General features: G+C 37.8%; 1 non-coding gene across 1 annotated transcript; it reads left to right on the top strand.

The window, feature by feature from the left end:
* The first annotated feature begins 10505 nt into the window (after positions 1 to 10505).
* Positions 10506 to 10579, top strand: TRNAP-UGG (transfer RNA proline (anticodon UGG)). Its single transcript has one exon. It is a non-coding gene; the product is annotated as a tRNA-Pro (tRNA).
* Positions 10580 to 10656: the final 77 nt, after the last annotated feature.

Genomic DNA, 10656 nt, shown 5'->3' with positions numbered 1-10656 from the left:
ACTCCGATAGTATCATAGATCGGGATCGATGCACAGGAAATGAATGCGTTTCCATACTATAAGTAAATAGATAGAACGTAATCTGGTTTATTTCACATTACTTATTCTACCGGATCTTACGGAGCCTGTTCATGCGCAACATGATTAGGGTCTGATCATAGAAAAGATTCTCCTCAAACGAACCAGCCTATCCTGTGTAAGGGGGCTTACACGTTGGTTGGAATAGAGACACATTTGGTTGTGAATTCCAATGTGGCAGATAAAATCATATATCCGCACGGCCAAATCGATAGTTCAAGTCACACACTCCCATAATCCATCTCTCTTCGGGGAATCCACTTCAACTACTCGTATCAAATTAAAGAATACTTTTGGGTTAGTTGAGGGAAAATTTCCAACTAAAATGTCTTATTTTTTTTTTCAATAATCCATATTTGTAGCAATGAAATACTATAGTTCCTCGCCGAAACGAAATGATATATGATCAATTACAAATATCTATAGTATGTCTTCTCTATAAAGGACCTGAAATACCTTGCTTACGTATCATTGGGAAGTGCATTAACATAAATACGGTAGTAAGAAGAGGTAATACAAAAGTGTGTAAACTATAAAAACGGGTCAAAGTGGATTGACCCACACTAGCACTTCCACGTAATAGCTCTACCAAAGGCGAACCTATTACAGGAATCGCTTCAGGTACGCCTGTCACGATTTTGACTGCCCAATAACCAATTTGGTCCCAAGGTAAGGAATAACCAGTTACACCAAAAGATGCAGTCAATACAGCCAAAACCACACCCGTAACCCAAGTTAATTCGCGAGGTTTTTTAAATCCACCTGTGAGATAGACACGAAATACGTGCAGGATCATCATTAGAACCATCATACTTGCTGACCATCGATGCACTGATCGGATTAACCAACCAAAGTTGGCTTCAGTCATTATGTATTGAACAGAGGCAAAAGCCTCCGTAACGGTCGGACGATAGTAAAAAGTCATAGCAAAACCCGTAGCCACTTGTACTAAAAAACAAGTAAGTGTGATCCCCCCTAGACAATAAAATATGTTGACATGAGGAGGAACATATTTACTAGTTATATCATCGGCAATCGCCTGAATCTCGAGACGTTCCTCGAACCAATCATATACTTTATTGAGATAGGTAAACCGACGGACCCCCCTAAGAACCGTATATGAAAATTTCATCTCGTACGGCTCAAGCGGAAACACCAAAATACTGGTTAAAACAGATATGTAATAGAAAGTTTGAAACTTATTAATAACTTGGTTCAAACATCTCTGAGGGTATGAAGGAACCAAAATCCGAAATCCCCCCTTTTTGATGATAATGCTAAAATCTCAAGTGGGCTCATCCGTCTTTATATTGATCGTTACAGGCCTCTTGAATTTTCTCTTCCCCCTTTTTTTTTATTTGATTTGTTGTTTGTGCGTCATTTTTTTTACTATTGATAGGAATTCTCTTGTTGAGACCCTATGATTTGATTGAAACCTCAGATTCATACTAGAACCACGATGATTCGCCCTAAAGCTAAGCCCAAAGGTTCTCTGAGTAAGAACCATTTGATCATCACTTACTTAATGAATGAATGTTATGACTAAAAATCCAGAGAAAGATTTGTCCCTCGGTCAAAGTCAAAATAAACACGATTCGGAAAGAGAAAAAATCGTTCGATTTCTGAAATACCTCTTTGAAAATTTTTGGAGTAGGAGTCCGGTCGCGAGGTCTGAATAGTAGGTATGAATCATAGTTCAAATATTTCTCTTGAGCTATTCCATGTATTCCGTGCTCCAGATACTCGAATAAATATCCGACGGGGCAGAACCATCTCCATTGAGATGAGATGACAGACCCATTTCTGCACTATCAATAGGATCAATTATAACAAGTCACACACTCATATTCCGGAACTACCGAAACAACGAAATTCCGCGGTCGAACTACCAGAATGGTCCAGAAATCCGAGTCCTAAGTGATTCATTTTTGATTCAAAAGCTAGGACTTCGTTGTTCTTGTGGGCCTAACTCATTGAAATTCCATCCAGTAAAACGGAAGAATTATAAATCTCCAAAATAATAGATAGGAATATCGCAAATAGAGCCATTGCGACACCCATTAAGGGGGTAGTTCCCCATCCAGGAGCTACTTTACCATATTCCGAATTCAATGGTTTCAATAAATCCCCTGTAAGAGTTCTTCTTGGCCCAGATCTAGAACTGTCCTCAACGGTTTGTGTAACCATAAATCCTATTGCATTGGTTGAGATCTGTTGACTTTGTATACTATTCCGTTGTAAATAAACGATCTTGTCGTAACGTGGATCCACCATATCGTGGTCTTGAAATTTTCTAATAATGGAAACAGCAACCTTAGTCGCCATCTCTATATCCGGTTCACTTGTAAGCTTTACTGGGTATGCCTTATATACCGCTTTTGGGCAGCCCTCTCAACAACTAAGAGATCCGTTCGAGGAACACGGAGACTAGTTGAAATGATGAACCTCCCCTATTAGTTGGGAGGCTCATTACTTCAATTGAGATAATGAAAAATCATTTCATCTTTTTAGTCGAAATCCTAGGCGGGTCTCGAAAAAAGATAGCGAAAAAAATTATCCCTAGAGTCGAAATTAACAGGAATGTATAAACCAATGCTTCCATAGATTCGATCGTGGTTTACAATTATAGCTTCCACACCTGTGCATTTGGGATCATTTCCCAGACAAGGAAAGGGTAATATTTAAAGAAAAGCAATAATGAAAATACAAATTTCTCCGGTACCCCGCCTATACCTATGCTAAAAAAAAAAAAATAGAGGCGAATGATGCCAGACCAGAACAACGTTGTATCAAACTACTTGTCTCCTTGTAGTTGGATCCCCAAGTTTTTGGAATGCCCCAAATTCGACTTGAGCATCCAAATCTGGGTCAATCCCAGCAAAAACATCTCTGAACAAGGTTCTAGCACCGTGCCAAATGTGTCCGAAAAAGAAGAGCAAAGCAAACGAAGCATGTCCAAAAGTGAACCAACCCCTTGGACTGCTACGAAAAACGCCATCAGATTTCAAAGTAGCACGATCTAATTCAAAAATTTCCCCCAATTGCGCACGTCTAGCATATTTTTTCACAGTAGCGGGATCACTATAGCTGATTCCATTGAGTTCGCCACCATAGAACTCAACAGTTACGCCTACTTGTTCGACACTATATTTTGATTCTGCCCTTCTAAAAGGAACATCGGCTCGCACAATTCCGTCTCCGTCTACCAAAACGACTGGAAATGTTTCAAAAAAAGTAGGCATACGGCGTACAAAAAGCTCATGCCCCTCTTTATCTCTAAAGACGGGGTGCCCTAACCACCCAACAGCTATTCCATCCCCGTTGTCCATTGAGCCTGCTCGGAATAATCCCCCTTTCGCCGGATTATTACCGATGTAATCATAAAAAGCTAATTTTTCGGGAACTTTAGACCAAGCTTCTGATAAACTCAGATTTTCGGCTAGTCCGGTGCCAACTCTTCGATATATTTCTTGTTGGAAGTACCCCTGATCCCATTGATAACGGGTGGGCCCAAATAATTCGACAGGGGTAGTTGCTGAACCATACCACATAGTTCCAGCAACTACAAAAGCTGCAAAAAAGACAGCAGCGATACTACTGGAAAGGACAGTTTCAATATTACCCATACGTAATCCTTTGTATAGTCGTTGGGGCGGGCGGACACTAAGATGGAATAGGCCCGCTAATATGCCCAATGTCCCCGCTGCAATATGATGGGAGGCTATTCCCCCCGGAACAAAAGGATCAAAACCTTCTGCCCCCCACGCTGGATTTACAGGTTGTACTTTTCCGGTTAGGCCATAGGGGTCGGACACCCATATTCCAGGACCATACAAGCCTGTTACATGAAATGCACCAAAACCAAAGCAAGCCAACCCTGAGAGAAATAAATGAATTCCAAAGATCTTGGGCAAATCCAAGGAGGGTTTTCCCGTACGTTCATCACAGAAGATTTCTAGGTCCCAATACACCCAATGCCAGATGGCTGCTAAGAAGCACAAGCCGGAAAACACAATATGTGCCCCGGCCACACCTTCGTAACTCCAAATACCCGGATTCGCTACAGTTCCTCCTGTGATACTCCAACCACCCCATGAATTGGTTATTCCTAAACGAGTCATGAAGGGTATAACGAACATACCCTGTCTCCACATTGGATCAAGAACGGGGTCAGAGGGATCAAAAACCGCTAATTCATATAGGGCCATCGAGCCGGCCCAACCAGCAACTAGAGCTGTATGCATTATATGGACAGAAAGTAAGCGACCGGGATCATTCAATACGACGGTATGAACACGATACCAAGGCAAACCCATGGAAATACCCCTTTTTTATCAAAGATAAATGGACACTATGTGACTTTATCGCATTGGAAAAGACTATGCTATGGCCCTCCGCCTTTCAGTGGATTATCTCGAGGCAAGGGTTAATATTTATTCCCTTCCATTGGAAATAATTGAACAATTCAATTCTGTTCGTAGGAACAAAGAGAAACAAATCTATTCTATACCCGATAAGTACCAATACGCAATGGGGGGGGGCTGGTCCCATTTTTTTTTGAGCAAATGCATAGAGACTTGTTCATCATTCGAATGACCCATTCGTAATAATTTTTTTTTCCGTTATTCATTCTGTCTTACTCCATGAACCCTCCAATCTATGGATAAAATCCAATAAACGTTTTTAAAAATAAACGAAAATATTAGGAAGGTGAGAAAGCCATTGTTACGTTTCCACATCAAAGTAAAATATAGTACTTAGTGCTTTTTTTTAACTTAATGCCCATTGGTGTTCCAAAAGTGCCTTTTCGGAATCCTGGAGAGGAAGATGCAGTTTGGGTTGACGTATAGTGCGACTTGTCAGACATATTGGGTCATATGGGATTTCCCCGTTCTCTCCCCCGATCGAGATACCCCCTGTTTTGCCCAAGAAAGATTGATTGAATCGTTAATAATAATTAGAATTCGAATTCGGAGCGTGAAGCGCAATTAGATCAATTTTTTTGTTGGTTTGGGGATCAAAATTATATCAATTAATCCGTATTATCAACTAGAATAATTTATGGTTAGGTTGGACCAATAAGAAGTATCCAGGCTCCGTTCAGGAAATACCAAATTGGGAATCTACGGATAATTACCGCTTGTATCATAACGGATTCTTATTATATTTATATTATACCATAACATAATGTATAATATAAGTGATCTTAAACTGCCAATCAATAAAGTAATATGATGAATACATCAAATATCTGGTATTGGTGGAAGGCATGAAACCGGCCGAATTGAAAAAAAAAAAAAACAAGTCGTAGCAAAAGCAAAAAGAAGTGGTACTGGGATTATTTGTACTATATGTGCAAATAGAATTCGGGCAGATTTTTACCCGGAGTAGAGCATAAACCTAAAAGAATTGAGGAGGCCCGTTTAGGAACAAGAAAATAACATCGCGATTCGAATCTCGATGAAACCAATACATCAATGAGAGGTTAGTTCGATAAGTTCAATGAATTCTTTTTTTTTTTTATTATAGGTTAAAATTCTTATAGGTTAAAGGGAAGCGATTCAAAACTCATGTTTCTTAAAAATGGAAGAAAAAGCCTCTTCGTTTAGTTAGGAAAAAACTTTTTTTTTACGAAAAAACAAAAACAAAGAGGGCTGGAATCGACACATTGATTCTTTTTTTTTTTTTTGTTTCGCCATTTTTTGAACCGTATGCATCTAAAGGCGCGTGTGCGGTTCCGAAGGAAATTTTGTCCTAATCAACCGACTTCATCGAGAAAGATTACTTTTTTTAGGGCAAGAGATTGATAGCGAGATCTCAAATCAAATTGTAGGTCTCATGATATATCTCAGTATAGAGGATGCGACCAGGGATCTTTATTTGTTTATAAACTCTCCCGGCGGGTGGGTAATCCCCGGAATAGCTATTTATGACACTATGCAATTTGTGTCACCAGATGTACATACAATATGCATGGGATTAGCCGCTTCAATGGGATCTTTTATCCTGGTCGGAGGAGAAATTACCAAACGTCTAGCATTCCCTCACGCTTGGCGCCAATGAGTTTTTTTTTTATTTGAGAGAAAACATAAGACTATGCCTTCGCTATACGGAATATAAATAATAAGTAATAATAGCATGGCACCTCGAGCTCGATATTAACAAACCATTATTTCATTTTTTTTCCATAACATGAGATTCCGTATCGAGATAGTAGTATGAAACAAAGGTTATTTCCCGATTTCATCTTCTGTATCGGAGGTCTGTTTCAGCGTCACAAACAAATCCTTTTTTGCTTCTACACCAGAAGTCTCTTTCCGATATTTAGGTTATGAAAGAGTACGAAAGAAAAAAAAATTTAACTTATTTGATCCGATCAGAAAGATACTTTGGGATTGCAGAATCACAGACGAGATAAAAAAAAATATAAAGCAACGGAACCATCATAGTATTTTTGGCTCCTCCGAAAGGAAGGATGGTAAATGGAGCATTCAACGATCTGGATCTGATGGATCTTATTTGTCTCTTTCTTCAATGGAAGGGAAAAGGAAATTCCATTTAGGAGCCGTATGCAATGCACAAAAAAATATGCCTGTACGGTTGTTCAATTCTATCTTTTTCCTCTTGCTTGTTATTCTTTATCCTACCCCTTCATGCGATCGCGCGAGATAGGGGAACCATTCATTATGTTATTATATCGCCAGGGTTATGATCCACCAACCTGCTAGCTCTTTTTATGAGGCATCAACAGGAGAATTTATCCTGGAAGCGGAAGAACTACTAAGACTACGCGAAACCCTCACAAGGGTTTATGTACAAAGAACGGGAAAACCCTTATGGGTTATATCCGAAGACATGGAAAGGGATGTTTTTATGTCAGCAACAGAAGCCCAAGCTCATGGCATTGTTGATCTTGTAGCGATCGAAAATAACGGGGGTTTCGCATAAAAATCCTAGATTCTATCTCGAACCATAATTAGAATGATCCGTAAGTTCATATTTTATGTTCTTACCCAGGTAAAAAATTAAGAAGTAATTCATCATGATCGGGTTAGGATCGATCTAAACCGGCTTTTGGATACGATGCAGCATGCCAACTATTAAACAACTTATTAGAAATACAAGACAGCCAATCCGCAATGTTACGAAATCCCCTGCTCTTCGAGGATGTCCTCAGCGTCGAGGAATATGTACTAGGGTGTATGTGCGACGCGTTCAGATCATGGGCTGGAACAAATGAGACAATTTTTCCAGTATCAATGACCAGTACCAACGAATAGGATGGAATGGAGACGAACTCAATTCACTATCTAAAAATAGTGATCTATCATATACCTATATTGTGTTATTGTGTATGGTATGGTATGGAATTTATGGTTTCCATTGGTGCAAATCCAATCACCTCAATTTGAGATGAAAAGCAATTCCCCATTGGTAGCAAGTGGTATCCATTAAGCGGGGAAATTGAATTTTAAAAACAGAATAATTCTGTTCCTACTCTTGCAAGAACGGACTAACAGGGTCAGCTACCTAGCCAACCTTCACAACTAAATGCCGTCACTGTATGGATAGATCTCGTTGTGAAAAGACCTATTACTGTATAATTCATGGGTAGAGCCAAAGAGTGTGAACTGTACAAGTTACCAAAACATTGATTAAATGAGTAAGGGGCTCCGGTGTATAGAGAGGACCTCACCGTTTAAGAAGTAACCATAGAAACGATGGAAACCACTATTTCTATTTTATTTCTATTTTATTTATTTATCCATTTACTACGTATTTATTACTATTTATTTGATACTTAATATCGGTCAAATTTTGTATTTTAATATCGGTCAAAAATATTTTTTATTTTATTTTGGGGCGAAATGCAAATGCCTGGAAGAAATAAAAAATCGTGGTTGGGAAGGTCATAGTAGCAAAAGCCATTGGAATTTTTATTTTATACATCGGAAGAATCCGTTTTGTTATTAATTAAACTAGAAGAGGGGAAAAGAATGACTGAAAGAAAAGAAATCAATTAGTTATTCATCAAAGTTTTATTTGATTCAATGACCAGAGTTAGACGAGGATATATAGCTCGGAGACGTCGATCAAAAATGCGTTTATTTGCATCAACCTTTCGAGGGGCTCATTCAAGACTTACTCGAACTATTATGCAACAGAAAATGAGAGCTTTGGTTTCTACTCATCGGGATAGAGGCCGGCAAAAGAGAGATTTTCGTCGTTTGTGGATCACTCGGATAAACGCGGTAACCCGCGAGGATAGGGTATCCCATAGTTATAGTAGATTTATACACGATCTGCGCAAGAGACAGTTGCTTCTTAACCGTAAAATACTTGCACAAATAGCTATATCAAATAAGAATTGTCTTTACATGATTTCTAATGAAATCCTCAAATAAGGAGATTTAAGGAATTCGACGGAATGATTTAAACGGAGTTCCCCGGAGAATGAACTCCGGGAAGATAGAATCGAAATTCATATGATAACAGTAGGAATGAATAAACACGCTTCAATAATAAAAAAAAGATTTCTCCCCCCCCCATTATTTTTTCTTTTTTTCTTATGACGCGACAATCTAATCTCTCGGCTTTTCCAACAAAACATCAATCGGAGTTTGAGTTCCAATTCGAGTTTTTATTCAATTCGGGTGGTGGGTCTACTTATTTCTGCTTCTAGGGCCGGTAGTTCTAGGGAACTACTCGGCTCTCTCAAATTGTTTCTCATTATTAAGAAAAGGTAATGAAGATAAAATGCGAGCTTGTTTTATAGCGATAGTAATTAATCTTTGTTGTTTCAAAGTCAATCTGTTCACTCTTCTAGATAATATTTTTCCTTGTTCACTAATAAATTGACTAATTAAGCTCATGTTTCTATAATCAATTCGATCCCCCGATCCAATTGGGGGCAAACGCCTACGAAAAGATCGCTTGGATTTACGAAAGGGTCGCTTGGATTTATCCATGGTTTATTTCTTATCTCTAAAATCCTAGTTTATTTCTTCATTCATTTCGGATCCGACCGAAAGAGGACTTGATTTGTTTATTTTATATTATTTTTATATTATAATAATATAATATATGTATATGTTTATTTTCATTTTTATAATTTAAAATATTTATTTTAATATTATATTAATTATATATTAATTATATTATTAATTAAATTAAATTATTTAATTCGATTTTTTTTATTTATTTATTATTTATATTTTTTAGCTTCTTCCTGTTACTTGGAAAAGGGGCACTGATGTTCTGCTCAATCTATTTCTTTATCTCCCCATGAATCGTATGCTTGTAACAATAAGGACAGAATTTTCTCAATTCCAATCGACTAGGTGTATTGTTTCGATTTTTTTGAGTAATATATCTGGAAATGCCCCTCGATTTTTTATCGAAACCCTTTCGGGCACAACTGGTACATTCCAAAATAACTCTTACCCTGGCTTCTTTACTCTTGGCCATGAACCTCCTTTGGATTTTGGATTCACTCAACTCTTCCATTTTCGATCCGAATCCAATAAGAAGAAAGGAACAAAAAAATGGAAGTTGCTAACTTGAAATCCAATTATGAAAGATTTCGTTTCAATCAATAGAGTAATCATAAAATAAGTAATACGATTTTTTCTAACTATCAACTATTCTCTAATCCCAGTATTTCATTTAATATAATATATTGTATGGTCTCGAACCCCCTGGATCCATATTTCTAGTTCGGCTCTCCCCCTATTAATTCTATCCTGAACCCAAGTTTCGCTGGGATTCATTCAATCCACTTTTATTCTTTTTCTTTCCTTCCTATACTAAAACTAAAAAAATGAAAACGGGAGAAATTAGTCACAGTCATAGAGAGTTTATTCTATCTCTAATCTTTTTCTTCTTTATCCCTTCCCATGTCAATAACTAGAATTAAAAAAAGGGGAATACCAACGCATCGGGGAATAAACGATTGATCTCTATCAATAGACCCGCTAAAGACCCGAACCATAAAGTACTTAGCACAGGTGCCACGGAGAGATATGTCTTTAGATCTCGCATTGAAAATCCTCCTTCTTTATTGTAATACAATTATTACCAGATAGATGATATATAACTCTATTATAACTATAGTTATATAGTTAAAGATCACTTGTATTTGTACGTAGAACCCCTAAAAATGGATATGTAGAATGATCCGGTAGATGAATTGTTCCTAAAATCGAAAAAGATGACCCCCTTCTTTTCTTCCTGAGCATTACCAATAAATATTCATTTACTTATACGTTAGGTTTCATCTGTATATAATTCTCTTATTATATGAGACCAAAAAGAAGAAATGGCAAGATAAATTCTCTTGTATATAGATATAGGAAATAACGATGTGGAAAACAAGACAGGTATTCTCTACAATGACGAATGACGAATGACGCTGTATAATAATGGAAAGGGATGTAGCGCAGCTTGGTAGCGCGTTTGTTTTGGGTACAAAATGTCACGGGTTCAAATCCTGTCATCCCTACCGATTACTTCTCTTACGGGCAGTAATGATGGATCAATTTGGATCGACAAAAATTTGGGGCATAATCCTTCATTTTC

Source organism: Aristolochia californica, unplaced genomic scaffold, assembly GCF_029961685.1.
Source record: "Aristolochia californica isolate CCGP_79_NKW_82.1479 unplaced genomic scaffold, dmAriCali1.0.hap1 SCAF_243, whole genome shotgun sequence".
Classification (NCBI taxonomy): domain Eukaryota; kingdom Viridiplantae; phylum Streptophyta; class Magnoliopsida; order Piperales; family Aristolochiaceae; genus Aristolochia; species Aristolochia californica.
Note: the sequence above shows the minus strand (reverse complement) of the source record. Positions and strands in the feature narration are given on the sequence as shown.